Here is a 12367-nt window from a genome sequence, read left to right as displayed (position 1 = left end):
TCCCGGACCAGGGCTCGAACCCGTGTCCCCCTGCATTGGCATGTTGATTCCTAACCACTGCCCCACCCGGGAAGTCCCACAAATGGTATCTTTAAACACATTTGTTGAATGTGTTTTTCAGGTTCCTGTCACGAGATCCCTGTGAACCTAACAGTGGTTGCTAACAGAACCTTGCTTTCAACCAGGTAAGGGATAAAGTGGATCCTACTACAATGAAGACCATCTGATCTTCAATATGAAGGTAAGTAAGTATGGTGTCCCAAACATTTGTGTTACCATGTTTGTTTGCAGTATCCTGTCAAGGTCTTTACTAGTGTACAAGTATGAGATGTTGTGATGTTAACTCATTAAAGACATTCTGATTTTTAGATATCTATGTAATTAATTTTTGAGACTCTTATATTTACCTTGTTGTTGGCATGTGTGTAGTTAAGAAATTAATTTGACCCTTATTATATTAGTACAAATGAGATTTTTTTGTATTCTGTTTAGAGATGACATGTATTTAATACTTGTAGAGATGAACAGATATGCAGGTGATCCAGGTAATTTATCATATTGCCATCATTGAGTTATTGACCTTGGGAATTTTTTCAGGTATCCCTTCATGAGAAGATGGTGTTTCTTCTCAGGAATTGACCTTGAACTCCTGCGACTAGCCAGGTAGTATGGATGGGCACCACAATGGTACAAGTGACCAAGGAAATTTACAGCTTTAGAGGTAGGATGATTTATGTGCCCCAAACATATTCCACACTGTGTTTTTCAGATTCATGTCAAGACATCCTGGGTGAGCCTATTAATGGTAGTTATTGTGGGTCATTGCTGGTATGGAGATAGGTGCTGGTGTGGGGCTACACCACAGCACATTCCATCTGACCTTCATATACTTAAGTAAGTAATGCTGTGTCTTCGTATGTCTTGTTACCATGATTTTTGAAGGTATTGAGGTAGGGAATGATAGTCTTTACCTCTTCTAGATATCATGCGTTTTCATTTGTTCTGTTTTTGGAAATGTTCACTTTTACCCGTGTGAATGCTGAGGTATTATGTGAATACAGGTATTTATCATGGCGTTCCCCATCACAGTACTAGTCATAGGATTTGTACAGGTGTCCAGTCAAAGAAGGACATTTTATCTGATGTTGGTGTTGACCTTGGATTGCTGCAAGTATGCAGGTAGATGGATGCGTCTCCTAATGATGAAGTGACCACCATTATTTGTGGGTGTCGTGGTAGAAAACGTTGTGTCCTTTAACAGGCATTTCATATTATCTTTCTAGGTTTGCGTGAAGAGATCATGATTAAACTAACAATGCTCATTAATGGTGGATGTTGCTTGTATACAGGTAGGTGACCATATGGAACCAGATATGGAGTAAACCAGAGCACAGGTCATTTGATATTTACATAGCTGGGTAAGTTATGATCGTTTCCCTAACAATTGCTGTTACCATTTTTCTTTGCAGGTATTCAGGTAGGAAATGATTGTTCTTACCAATTCTAGAAACCATGAGTTTTCATTTATCTTACTTTAGAGAAAATTTTTAATGAGCCATGTGAGTGATGAGCACTTGCCATATTCGGGTGATTGTCATGATGCTCGTAACCATGAGACTTTGCAGGTGCCCCATGATGAAATGCTGTCATATTTGACAATGCCCTCGACCTTGGCGTACTACAAGTATTCAGGCAGAGTTGATATTTTCATGGTGAAGGAAATGTCTAAGGTCGTTTGAAGGTGTCCTGCTACGAGTTCTGTCCTTTTGAACCTGTAACATGTGTTTTTCAGGTTCCCATCAAGAGATCAAGATGAAATGAACGGTTGTTATAGGGGGTCCTTTCTGGTGTCCAGGTAAGTGATGATGTGCACCTTCGCCACATCAGAGCATCCTGCGTTCACATCTCTAGGTAAGCGGTGTTGATTGGCTAAACTTGTTTTCTCATGTGATTCATTTCAGGTCTTCAGGTAAGAAATAATAGTGTTTTATCAATCCTAGCAGTCATATTATCCTACTGTTTTATATTTTTGAGAATTTATTTTGAACCCTGTGAGTGTTGAGCGATTCCCGGGTATGAACGCAATGATGACCGAGCGTGTGGCACGGTAGTGACCGTGGCGTTTCTGCAGGTGAGCAGGGAAAAGAGGATGGAGTTTCTAACAGTGGCATAGACCTTGGAGGACTGCATGAACCCAGGGAGAGCTGATGGCAGGTCCTGCACGGAAGGCAGTGAATGAGGTTATCTGTAGGGTCCTAGTAGAAAAGGCGTGTCCATAGACATATTTTACAGTGTGATTTTCAGGTTCCTGCAAAGACATCCTGGTAGAGATCATAATGATCGATAACATGCCTTGATTGTATTGAGGTAAGTGATGACGTGGGCCTTTAGCCCACTTCAAACCATCTGATCTTCAGATATGTGGGAAAGTGTGGATGGTGTTCCTAGTTTTTCTGTTCCTGTGTTTTTATGCAGGTATGCAATTAAGAAATTATGTTTCCCAATCAGTGATAGTAGCATTAGCCACTTTTTTTAGAGTGTACATATAATGTGTGCTTAACCTCAGTTGTGACAGAGGCATCTGCAGGTGGCAGCTAAGTTATCCTGGTTTGGATTCACAGTATTGACCATGAGATTCCTTCAGGTGCTCAGAGAAATATGTCTCTAGCACTGATGTTGACATTGAAGTTCTGAAAGGTTCAGATAGGGTTGATGGTTCCCTGAATGATGTAAGTGACTAAGATTATTTGCTGGTGCTGTTTTTTCTTGCATTTATTTGTTTGGTTTTGTTGTTTTCTTTGGGTTTTTTCTTTTTCGTGTCAAATAAGTGTTGTCCTTCAGTCCTTAAACACACTTGACATGTATGATTTTACATGTTCCAGCAGTTCTGATACCACAGTGGACGTAACAGTGCTCATGAATGGGACCTTGCTAGTTGACAGGTATTTGATAAAGTGGATTTTACCCCAGTACGGGTCATTTGACCTCAGACACCTAGGTAAGTGAGCATGCGGTCCCTTCACACAGTGTTACCATGGTTTTCTGCAGGGATCCTGTTAAGGTCTTTGATGGTGAACAGGTATGAGATGACGTGACAATAACTCAGAGACATTCCCAATATCAGTATTTACAAAATTAATGTTTTTGAGACTCTTAAATTTACCTAGTTTTTGTCATATATGTGGTTATGAAGTTAATATGTCCCTAATAATACTCGTAAGATTTTTATGTTCTTCTTTAGAGGTAACATGTACTTAACTACTGCTGAAAGATGCATGTGCAGGGATTCTTGTAATTTATCATGTTGGCATCACAGCATTACTAGCTCAGGGATTATTGCAGGGAGCCCTTCTGAGAAGAAGGCATCTCTTCCTGGGGTTTGACCCCAGTGTCTGCAGGCAAGTGTCCAGGTAGTGTTGATGGGTACCAAAATCATACCAGAAGTGACCAAGGGAATCTGGGGGTGTAGAGGTAGAATGACATGTGTACCAAATACATTTACTGCAATTTGTTTTGCAGATTCAGGATAACACATCACAGTAAGTGCATCAGTGGTAGTGAACGTTGCAGCGTGTTGCTGTGGAGGTAAGGGATGATGTGGGTATAAACCACAACACAGACGATCAACATTCACATATCTAGGTAATGCTGATGTGTCTTCACGCTTCTTGTTATCATGACTTTTTTTGCAGGTATTCAGGTAAGAAATTGTAGACACCTTACAAATCTAGCAACCATGTTATCCTATAGTTTTATATTTTAGAAAACTTGATATTTAACCATCTGATTGTTGAGTGACAGATATCCATGTAATCCTCATAGAGCTACAAGTACTAACCAAGGTTCCATGCAGGTGTAAATGCAGGAGATAATGGTCTGTGTAACAGTGGCCTAGGCCTTGGAGTATAGCAAGATTCCAAGTAGATTTGCTGAGTCCTGCAGTGATGGTCATGACAGGGTTATCTTCAGGGTCCAGGTAGTAAATAAACTTGTGTCCATAGGCACATTTGTCACAATGTGTTTTCCAGGTTCTGTGTAGGGATCATGGTGAACTTCTTAATGATCATTAAAGGGACATGGCTTTTATCCAAGTAAGTGATAGTGTGCGCCTTTTGCAGGCGACAGGCCATGTGATCTTCAGATATCTGGGTAAATGTATATGATTTCCCTAACACAGTGTTACCCTGTCGTTTTGCAAGTGTTCTCTTAAGTCCTTTCCTAATATGCAGGTATTAGGTTATGTGACTTTAGCTCATTAGAAAGCTTCTTATTTTCATATGTGTGAATGGTGGTGCTTTCAAGACTGTACTTTAAGTGTGGCTTTGGCACGTATGCAGTTCAGAAATTAAATTCACCCCAACAATACCAGTAAGCAGGATATTTGACTGTATTCTTGTTTAGGGGTTATGGGTTTTTTTTTTTTTTTTTTGCGGTACGCGGGCCTCTCACTGTTGTGGCCTCTCCCGTTGCGGAGCACAGGCTCCGGACGCACAGGCTCAGAACCATGGCTCACGGGCCCAGCCGCTCCGCGGCATGTGGGATCCTCCCGGACCGGGGCACAAACCCATGTCCCCTGCATCGGCAGGCGGACTCTCAACCACTGTGCCACCAGGGAAGTCTGGGGTTATGGGTTTTATATACACAGAGTGCTAGATGGATCAGTGGATGTCCAGGTGGTTTCTCATACTGCCCATCAGTGGTAGTTATTCACCCTGGGATTTTTCCCGGCCTCCCTTCAAGAGAGGAAAGTATCTCTTATTAACGTTTAATCTCGGATATCCAGTTACCCATGGAAGGCTGATGTGTCTTGATATGATAGAATTGAACAAGGAATTTGCGGGTGTCCCAGTGGAATAAGATGTATACCAAACACAATTTACACAATTTTTTCAGCTTCATGTAAAGACATCACAGTGAATCTATCAACAGCAGGTAACAAGGCACATAGCAGGTATTGAGGTAAGTGATAATTTGGGCCTAAACCACAGCCCAGATCATGTGATCTTCACACATATGAGTAAGTGATGATGGTGTCCCTAATACTTGTGCTCCCCTATTTTTTTTTTGCAGGTATTCTGTTCAGGTCTTTGGTGGTACATAGGTATGAGATGTGACATGAACTTATTAGAGGGCTGCTTATTTTCAGATATCTATGTAATTATCTGATATTTACCTTGTGTTTTGGCAAGTATAAGCTAAATTAATTTGTCCCTAGTAATACTAGCAAGTGGTAATTTTTACTGTATTCTTGTACAGAGATAACGTGTATTTCTCACTTGTAGTGGTAGACAGATTGCAAGCATACAGGTAGTTTGTCATATTGTTCTAACTGCGTCATTAACCATGGGATATTTGCAAGTAGCTGTTCATGGGAGGAAGGTGTGTGTTACTAGGGTTTGACCTCAAGAGTTCTCCAAGTATCCAAGTAATGTTGAATGGTCCCAAAGTGATACAGATGATGAGGGAATTTGCAGGTGCACAGGTAGAACGAGACACTGTACCAAGCACATTTTTCACACTGTGTTTTTCAGGGCTTGTCAAGAGATCAGGCCGCAAACCTCTCTATGGCAGTTGATGGCGGGACATCGCTGGTGTTGAGATAAGTGATGGCGTGGGCCTAAACCATCCAGTCTTCCTGTATGTAGGTAAGTGATGAAGGGTGTCAGTGCTGCTTGTCACCGTGACTTTGTTGCAGGTGTTCAGGTAAGAAATGAACAGGTAGTCTTTAGCAAATCTAGAGACTATGAGTTTTCACTTTTTATATGTTAGGGAAAATTTATGTTTAACACTAGGAATGCTCAAGGGTTACAGGTATACAGGTGTTTATCATGATTTTCCCCACCACAGTACTACCCATAGGATTTGTACAGGTGTCCAGTCAAGAAATGACAGTTTTCCAACCTTGGCGTTGACCTTGGATTACTGTAAGTATCCAGGTAAAGTTGATATATCTCCTAACGATTAAGTGACCAAGATTATTTGCAGGTGTCCTGGTAGAAAAAACTGTGCCCCTAACAAATGTTTCAGAACATGTCTTTCAGATTTCCTTCAAGAGATCACAATGAACTAACATTGGTCGTGGATGGGGGACATGGCTGGGATGCAGGTAAGTGACGGTATGGGCCTCAACCACAGCACAGGCTTTCTGATCTCCAGGTAGCCAGGTAAGTGATGATGATATCCCTCACGCTTGTTACCATGATTTCCTTGCAGGCGTTCAGATAGGAAATGATGGATCCCTTACCAGTTCTAGAAACCAGGAGTTTTCATTTATTATATTTTAAAGAAACTTTTTGTCTTTCTCTGTGAATGTTGAGTAATTTCACATAACCATGTAATTAGCATGATGGCCACAGCCATGGTAGTGACCATGGAAATTTTGCCTGTGTTCCCTTAAGAAATGTCAGCTTACCTGAGAATATTCCTAACTTGGCTTACTGCCAGTATTCAGTTAGAGCTGATATTCTCATAATGATGAAAGTAGTGAACGTTCTTTGCAGGTGTCATGTTAGAACAAGTTGTGTCCTTTTACACATATATCATAATACCTTTTTCAGGTTCATGTCAAGAGATTGTGGTGAACATGACAATGGTTGTTTTCAGAGACATTTCTGTTATCCAGGTAAGTGATGATAGGCACTTTCACCCCATCAGAGACCGTCCAGTCTTCATATGCTTAAGTAAGTGATATTTGTTCCTGTTTTGCCAGGGCATTTTGGGGGCTAGGTTTTCAGGTAAGAATTGATAGTGTCTCACCAATTCTGGAAACCATGTTATCCTCCTGTTTTATATTTTATAAAAAATTTATGTTTGTGTAATTGTTGAGAGACTTGCAGATATCCAGGTAATTCTCATATAGCTGCGTGTCACGGTAGTAATCATGGTTTTCTCTTGCAGGTGAGCATCCAAGAGGTAATGCTGTGCCTAGCAATGGCCTAGACCTTGGAGTTACTGCAAGATTCCAGGTAGATTTGATGAATCCTGCAAAAGTGGTGGTGACAGGGGGTGGTGACAGGGTTATCTTCAGGGTCCAGGTAGTAAAGGTGGGTCCATAGACACATTCGTCACAATGTGTTTTCCAGTTTCCTGTTGAGAGGTCATGATGAACCTCATAATGATATTAAAGGGACATGGCTTGCATCCAGATAAGTGATAAGGTGGGCCTTTTGCACACAACAGATGATCTGATCTTCAGAAATCTAGGGAAGTGTGGATATTGTTCCTAACTGTTGTGTTGCCATCCTTTTTTGCAGGTGTTCAGGTAAGAAATGTTGTCCCAACCAATGCTAGTAAGCATTAGCCCTTATGATTTTAGAGATTAAATATAACGTGTGTTTTTCCTTAGTAATGACAGAAGGATATGTAGGTATCCAGGTCGGTTTTCATTTTGTTCATCACTTTTTTGTTTACGATGGCTTTGTGCAGTTATCTTGTCAAAGACAGGATTGTGTCTCTAACTAGGGTGTTGACATTGAACTCTTACAAGTTTCTGGGTAGATTTGATGGGCCTCATTTTTTTTTTTGGGGGGGGGGTACGCGGGCCTCTCACTGTTGTGGCCTCTCCCGTTGCAGAGCACAGGCTCCAGACGCGCAGGCTCAGCAGCCATGGCTCACGGGCCCAGCCACTCTGCGGCATGTGGGATCTTCCCAGACCGGGGCACAAACCTGTGTCCCCTGCATCGGCAGGCAGACTCTCAACCACTGCGCCACCAGGGAAGCCTGGGCCTCATAAATTTGATGGAATTTTCCTGGGGATTCAGGTAATACATGTATTTCTAATTCATTATTTATCACCAGTCTTTATAATATCAAATGAAGAGGTGATGGTGGGCCTTACTCACATCATCTCTTAACTGGACACCAGCAAAATGCAGAATTGAATCTTATTATTAGTTGGGCCATCATCTCTTGATTGGTATTTTTGCAGACGTTTACTCAAGAGGAGATGCTTTTATGGTAAAATCTCTCCAGAAAGTGGGCATAGAGGGAACCTACCTCAACATAATAAAGGCCATATATGACAAACCCACAGCAAACTTTATTCTCAATGGTGAAAAACTGAAAGCATTTCCTCTAAGATCAGGAATAAGACAAAGGATGTCCACTCTCACCACTATTATTCAACATAGTTTCGGAAGTCCTAGGCATGGCAATCAGAGAAGAAAAAGAATTAAAATTGGAAACGAAGAAGTAAAACTGTCACTGTTTGCAGATGACATTCCAAATTGGAAACGAAGAAGTAAAACTGTCACTGTTTGCAGATGACATGATACTATACATAGAGAATCCTAACGATGCCACCAGAAAACTACTAGAGCTAATCAATGAATTTGGTCAAGTAGCAGGATACAAAATTAATGCACATAAATCTCTCTCTTTTTTTTTTTTTTTGCGGTGTGCGGGCCTCTCACTGTTGTGGCCTCTCCCGTTGCGGAGCACAGGCTCCGGATGCGCAGGTTCAGCAGCCATGGCTCACGGGCCCAGCAGCTCCACGGCATGTGGATCTTCCCAGACCGGGGCACGAACCCACGTCCCCTGCATCGGCAGGCAGACTCTAAACCACTGCGCCACCAGGGAAGCCCCAGAAATCTCTTGAATCCCTATACACTAATGATGAAAAATCTGAGAGAGAATTAAGGAAACAGTCCCATTTACCATTGCAACAAAAAGAATAAAATACCTAGGAATAAACCTACCTAGGGAGACAAAAGACCTGTATGAATAAAACTATAAAACACTGATGACATAAATTAAAGATGATACAAACAGATGGAGAGATATACAATGTTCTTGGATTGGAAGAATCAACATTGTGAAAATGACTCTACTACCCAAAGCAATCTACATATTCAGTGCAATCCCTATCAAACTACCACTGGCATTTTTCACAGAACTAGAACAAAAAATTTCGCAATTTGTATGGAAACACAAAAGACCCCGAATAGCCAAAGCAATCTTGAGAAAGAAAAACGGAGCTGGAGGAATTAGGCTCCCAGACTTCATACTGTACTACAAAGCTACAGTCATCAAGGCAATGTGGTACTGGCACAAAAACAGAAATATAGATCAATGGAACAGGATAGAAAGCCCAGAGGTAAACCCACACACATATCGTCCCCTTATTTTTGATAAAGGAGGCAAGAATATACAATGGAGAAAAGACAGCCTCTTCAGCAATTGGTGCTGGGCAAACCAGACAGCTACATGTAAAAGAATGAAATTAGAACACTCCCTAACACTATACACAAAAATAAACTCCAAATGGATTAAAGACCTAAATGTAAGTCCAGACACTGTCAAACTCTTAGAGGAAAGCATAGGCAGAATACTCTATGACATAAATCACAGCAAGATTCTTTTTGACCCACCTCCTAGAGAAATGGAAATTAAAAACAAACAAATGGGACCTAATGAAACTTCAAAGCTTTTGCACAGCAAAGGCAACCATAAACAAGATGAAAAGACAGCCCTCAGAATGGGAGAAAATATTTGCAAATGAAGCACCTGACAAAGGGTTAATCTCCAAAATTTACAAGCAGCTCATGCAGCTCAATATCTAAAAAACAAACAACCCAATCCAAAAATGGGCAGAAGACCTAAATAGCCATTTCTCCAAAGGAGATATACAGATTGCCAACAAACACAGGAAAGGATGTTCAACATCACTAATCATTAGAGAAATGCAAGTCAAAACTACAATGAGGTATCACCTCACACCTGTCAGAATGGCCATCATCAAAAAACCTACAAACGATAAATGCTGGAGAGGGTGTGGAGAAAAGGGAACCCTCTTGCACTGTTGGTGGGAATGTAAATTGATACAGCCACTATGGAGAACAGTATGGAGGTTCCTTAAAAAACTAAAAATAGAACTACCATAGGACCCAGCAATCCCACTACTGGGCATATACCCTGAGAAGACTATAATCCAAAAAGAGTCATGTACCACAATGTTCATTGCAGCTCTATTTACAATAGCCAGGACATGGAAGCAACCTAAGTGTCCATCAACAGATGAATGGATAAAGAAGATGTGGCACATATATACAATGGCATATTACTCAGCCATAAAAAGAAACAAAATTGAGTTGTTTGTAGTGAGGTGGATGGACCTAGAGTCTGTCATACAGAGTGAAGTAAGTCAGAAAGAGAAAAACAAATACCGTGTGTTAGCACATATATATGGAATCTAAGAAAAAAAAAAGGTTCTGAGGAACCTATGGGCAGGACAGGAATAAAGACGCAGATGTAGAGAATGGACTTGAGGACATGGGGAGGGGGAAGGGTAAGCTGGAACGAGATGAGAGAGTGGCATGGACTTATATATACTACCAAATGTAAAATAGGTAGCTAGTGGGAAGCAGCCTCATAGCACAGGGAGATCAGCTCTGTGCTTTGTGACCACCTAGAGGGGTGAGTTAGGGAGGGTGGGAAGAAGATGCAAGAGGGAGGAGATATGGGGATATGTGTATATGTATAGCTGATCTAGTTTGTTATAAAGCAGAAACTAACACACCGTTGTAAAGCAATTATACTCCAATAAAGATGTTAAAAATTTTTTTTGAAAAACAAGATATATTGGGCTTCCCTGGTGGTGCAGTGGTTGAGAGCCCACCTGCCGATGCAGGGGACACGGGTTCGTGCCCCGGTCCAGGAGGATCCCACATGCCGCGGAGCGGCTGGGCCCGTGAGTCATGGCCGCTGAGCCTGCGCGTCCGGAGCCTGTGCTCCGCAACGGGAGAGGCCTCAACAGTGAGAGGCCTGCGTACCGCAAAAAAAAAAAAAAAAAAAAAAAAAAAAGATATATTGAGTTCATAGTTTTTCTTAGGCCCTTTTCTAGGTACTTGATAGTCTGTGTCAGTCGAGGTCCTCCACGGAGCGGAAGCCAAGAGGAAATGATCAGTTAAGAGTGCTAGAGGCATATTGGGGAAACCCCTGTGCAGGACGGAGTGGAGGAAAGAGTAGCAGGCCAGGGGGGTCTTCCGGCTGCGGTACAGGTCTGATGCCGGTGAGAGGAGGCAGGGAAGGGAGCAGGCGCGCTGGGGAGACTGAGGTGCAGTCTATGAAGTCTTGGGCCATATCAATGGGTCATCTTCAAGCTCATCTCCCGTCAGAGGAGTCTCTTGTCCCCCAGCAGTGGGCCTGAAAGGGTGTCTCTGCTGTGCTTCATTGTCGCCCGCTTGCAGCTTAGGGGAAGCACAGCCTCAGTGCAAACCCACGGGAGGATCCAGAGCTGAGGCTGTGAAACACTTAGGCTCCCAGCAGCAGATTCTCTAGAAGGAGCTCTGGCTGGTGCATGTCCATGGTCACCACACAGCTATCGTGTTCAAAGGTCACAACCCCTCTTCCAAGCATTTTGTAATCTCCAGTTAACAAAAGGGGAAACAGGGCTTAAATAAATTGCCCCAAAGCACTTGGCCCTGAAGTGGTCCAGCCAGCTTCCAAAGCCAAGTTTTAAAGACCCCCAAACCGTGTTTTTTCTTCTCTCATGTGGTAGATTAAATTATTGTTCAGCAAGTATGTAGCCTCCTACCCCCACCAATCTCCATGGGAGGGCTCATTCTGCCCCATTGACGTGACCTTGGCATGTGTCTTGTTTGGGCCATGGAATGTGGGTATAAAGGACTATGAGCCAGTTGTGAGCCTCAGCTTTGAGAGGCATCATGTGTTTGCTCTCATCTCTTCTAGGAGAAGCCATATCAGGAGAAGATCAGACGCCCAGTCAAACCCTGCCTGAAGCAAAGCACTGTACCCCTCACCTAGCCACCCTGCAGATCCAAAAGTGAGCAATAAAGGCTTGTAGTTGTACATCATTGAGATTTGGGTGATTTCTTAGGCAGTATTACTTTGGCAAGAGCTGACTGATACATATCATGTTGCCAACAGAAGGAGTAATTGATGCTGCCTGAGGGAGATGGTAAAGACTTCATGGAGGAAGTAACAATTAAGCAGATTATTCTTTTTTGCGGTACGCAGACCTCTCACTGCTGTGGCCTCTCCTGTTGCGGAGCACAGGCTCCGGACGCGCAGGCTCAGCGGCCATGGCTCACGGGCCCAGCCGCTCCGGGCATGTGGGATCTTCCCAGACCGGGGCACGAACCCATGTCCCCTGCATCAGCAGGCGGACTCTCAACCACTGCGCCACCAGGGAAGCCCCAGATTATTCTTAAAAATAATAAAATTCCATTTTTAATTCCAGTTTTGAAAGAAGGTTTATCTATTTTCATTGTCAAAATTTTGGAAAATATGGCAAGTATTAAAAGGAAACTCAAAGAGATTACATCTGTTGATATTTTTTATATTAGAGTCCTTCTCCTTGCATACTATGCCTTTATACACTCTGGGGCTTTGCCTTTTATGACCTAAC

General features: G+C 42.4%; 1 long non-coding RNA gene across 1 annotated transcript; it reads left to right on the top strand.

Annotated features, from left to right (window-relative positions):
- Positions 1-811: 811 nt before the first annotated feature.
- Positions 812-11878, top strand: LOC141277557 (uncharacterized). The gene is made up of 3 exons (XR_012329130.1): positions 812-6965; positions 7573-7760; positions 11689-11878. It is a non-coding gene; the product is annotated as an uncharacterized lncRNA (long non-coding RNA).
- The last annotated feature ends 489 nt before the right edge of the window (positions 11879-12367 follow it).

This window comes from Tursiops truncatus, chromosome X, assembly GCF_011762595.2.
Source record: "Tursiops truncatus isolate mTurTru1 chromosome X, mTurTru1.mat.Y, whole genome shotgun sequence".
In the NCBI taxonomy this organism is placed as follows: domain Eukaryota; kingdom Metazoa; phylum Chordata; class Mammalia; order Artiodactyla; family Delphinidae; genus Tursiops; species Tursiops truncatus.
This window is presented reverse-complemented; position numbering and strand designations above follow the sequence as displayed.